The following is a 3,883-nucleotide window of genomic DNA, read 5'->3' as shown; positions in this document are numbered from 1 at the left end:
AAAACTGTTCAGCGAATTGTAGACATACATGAGTATTTTGAACTGGATTCGAAGGTGAACCGGTAGCCAGTGCAGTGAGGCCAAAACTGGTGTAATGTGCTCTCTTTTGCCTGTACTGGTTAAAAATTGGGCTGCTGCATTCTGGGCCAGTTGTGGTCGTGCAATGGAGGTCTGACTGATACCAAACAGGAGTGAATTGTAGTAATCAAGCCTAGATGTAATGAATGCATGTATTACTGTCTCCAGTTTATTTTTGGACAATATGGGCTTCAGTTTAGACAGCCGCCTCAGTTGGAAAAAACATTATTTAACAATCATGTTTACATGATTGTTAAGTTTCAGGGAAGGGTCCATTATCACACCCAGATTAGTGACTCTTTGTTTTCTGACAGGGTTAGAGTGGAAAGGTCGATGCAGTGGTTTGTGATCATGTCATTGGGAGGGAACAATATGACTTCAGACTTCTTTTCATTGAAACTTAAGAAGTTTAAAGCCATCCAGAAACTGATGTCAGCCAGGCAGTCGAGCAGAGGCCAAATAGAGCATGTACCATTGTGTCTTAGGGGGAAGTAAATTTGACAGTCATCGGCGTAGAAGTGAAATGGTATGTTGTGTTTCTGGAAAATGGCACCAAGTGGCAGGAGGTATAGAGAGAATAGGAGGGGACCCAGGATGGACCCCTGCGGAACCCCCCATTTAAGCTCTGTCGCTGCAGACCTAAAATCCTTGATAGAGACACAAAAGGATCTGTCAGTGAGGTAGGATCTGAACCAATTGAGGGCTGACCCTGTGATGCCCACCCACTGCTCCAACCTAGCAATGAGGATCTCATGGTCGATGGTGTCAAAGGCAGCTGTGAGGTACAATAGGACAAGCAGCACAGAATCACCGGTATCTGTGGATCTGAAGATGTCATTAAAAACCTTCAATAGGGCAGTTTCAGTGCTGTGAAGAGGTTTAAAGCCAGATTGGAATAACTCTAAGATGGCGTGATCCTCCAGGAAGCAGTTCAACTGGGACTCAACTGTTTTCTCCAGTATTTTAGAGACAAATGGGAGTTTGGAGGCAGGCCGGAAGTTGAAAACGATTGAGGGGTCAAGGTTTGATTTTTTTTCAGAAGAGGCTGGACAGCAGCATGTTTAAAGGTTTTTGGCACCATGCCAGTGGATAAACTACTGTTTACTATAGCCAGAATGGACGGACCTAGAGTACGAAAAACCTCATTTAGTAGTTGAGGGGGGACCACATTAAAAGGGGAAGCAGAAGGTTTCAAGCTGCACATGACCTGCTCTAGAGAAGATAGAGTGATGGGTTCAAAATGGTCAAATAGAGCTACAGATTGAGGTGGGATGGATGGGTCATGAGTTGGAGGGGAAATGAAAGCCTGGGTGGTCGTAATTTTTTCCAAAAAGAAATGTAAGAAGTTCTTGCACAGCTCAGTCGAGGCTTCCAGAGGTGAATTAGTGTTACGCCAGTACCAACAGGTGGATTGGGGGGGGGGGGGCAGTTCGGTTCAGTAGTTCGGAGCGCTCAGTTCTGTTAACTTGCGTCATGAAATTAACACTAAGCGGCAGTTGGCTGAGTAGTTAGAGCAGTCGTCCTCCAATGCAAGAGTTGGGGGTTCGAATCCACCAGCAGTCACATGTTGAAGTGTCCCTGGGCAAGACACTGAACCCCTCATTGCCTCTGATGTGTGTCCCATCAGTTTATGAATGTGATAAAAGCTCTGATTAGTCTCTTTAGAATGATTTGTTAAATTAGCTTTGTAGAGATCTAGTAGGATGCTGTATGAATGGGTAAATGAGGACACAGATTGTAGTGTAAAGTGCTTTGAGCATCTCGATAAGATAGAAAGGCGCTATATAAGTACAGTCCATTTATCATATCATGATATTTATTTTCCCGGGCAAACTTTTTTTTACCGGTATTATCGTGAACAATATGATATGGTCCAGTCCTAGGCGAGCAAATACTTTTGGCCATGTAGTGTATTTACCTTTCCACAGAACCCCACTTCAAAATGGCCTGAATATCTTTTTAATATGTATATTTATTTGAGAGTGCTCTAGTTATTAAAACTTTACCAAGATCACATCAGCTCTGAGGATGAGATCTTTAATGAGTTTCACAATTTTTTTCTAAAATAAAACATAAAAACTAAAACGACAAAAACAAACAAATTCAAGCAAATAAATAAAATCAATCCAGATATGGATAAAACACTTACCCAAAAGTGGTTCTGTGACAGTAATCAAAGAAAGGCAACCAGCGGGGGTGAATTCTGTTTGACCCAGGTCCCCTTCCAAATAATCCACACCAGCCGTACTACAGAAACCAGAACATGCTGTTAAACCTGAGCGTCAGACGAACATTCAAACATCAGCTGGAAGGAGCTCTGAATATTTCCTCACTGATAAGTCAAAGTGTGATAAAGACAATAGAAGAATCTCAGAGGTGGACTTGGTCTGGACATTCGAAATCCTTTTTTGGGCAAATAAAAGTGGAGTCATGAGAACTCACTGATTCAGTAACGTATTGATGAGGATGCGAATAAACGTCGACTTGCCCACGTTCTTAGTCCCACATACAAGGATGACAGCACATCCATCTATGTCTCCTGTGAACGACAGACATGTTTTATTCTTAAGTAATGAACCACACCAAGCTGCAGGTTGTAGAAGAGGTTGTACCAGCTTGTTGCCTTACAAAGTTGATGGATCTTCACTTTAATTATAAGTAATGAACCTCCACAAATCATTTCAGATTTATGAAGACATATAAAGAAAATAAATGTTTTAAATAATTCCAAACATATATAAATATAAAACATAAAATGTATAAAAGTGATGCATGCACATGTATTCACTCCATTGCTCTGAATCCTGAACAATGACCTTTAGATGCTGCATAATTCAATAGGATCTACCTGTGAGAGATCTAATCCCAGAATATAATGCCACAGGAAAACATGCAGATTAGAGGTGGGTTGTAAAAAATATCACAAACCCTAAACATCCCAAAGAGCTCCACTAAATCGAATAGAAAATGGGAAGGGGATGCAATCACAGCAAACCTGATATTAGAGGGACGTCTACAAAAACACAGTTTTCAGAGAGAATAAAAACCAAAGATAACCCAGATGGAGCTGAGCAGCTCCTCTACAGTGGTGGGAGGATCTGTGGAGGACCACCATAAACTGCATAGCTGGCTTCATGGAAGATGAGCAAGAAAGAGTGTAGTGAGATAGGTCGGTTAGCTTCGTTAGCTTCGGAGCTCCACTACATGTTATAATATCTGGACTAGTTCAAGTACCTGATATTATACTTAATTTAAACGGGTTCTCTCTTTTTCGAGCTACTTGACAGATATGTGACAGAGATCAGTGACGTGAGACGTTAATTTTCTTTGACCCATCAAAATGAATGCGGTCATTTATTAACAGAATCAAAGTTTAACATCAAACATTGTACACGTGATTATTCTGATTGAAGCAATAACACAGCTTAATTACAACAGACAATTATGAAAATATCTGGATGATTTACTGGCAAGATAGAAGAGTTTTAAAGATGGGAAATGAAGGAGTTTAAATGGAGAGGGAAAAATGGATGAGGGAATATGTGTCTGTATAACGAACGGCACTCTCCATTCGATCCCAGCTCCATCTCGGTACGCTTCGGTAGGAAATCGACTCGTTACCTCTCTGAAGATGAATCAGCTGGTACGGAGTTCCATTTAACGCTACCATTTCCAGCGTCTCCGTAGGATGGTTGGAAAACGTCCGGAGTAGTGACGGTACTTCGTTCAAGACACGTTCACTTCACGGGTGGACTCACATGAGGAGTAAGTCCGTCAGAGGTTCCACTCAGATGTGGAAGATTCC

This window comes from Nematolebias whitei, chromosome 11, assembly GCF_014905685.2.
Source record: "Nematolebias whitei isolate Nwh7 chromosome 11, NemWhi1, whole genome shotgun sequence".
Taxonomy (NCBI): domain Eukaryota; kingdom Metazoa; phylum Chordata; class Actinopteri; order Cyprinodontiformes; family Rivulidae; genus Nematolebias; species Nematolebias whitei.
This window is presented reverse-complemented; position numbering follows the sequence as displayed.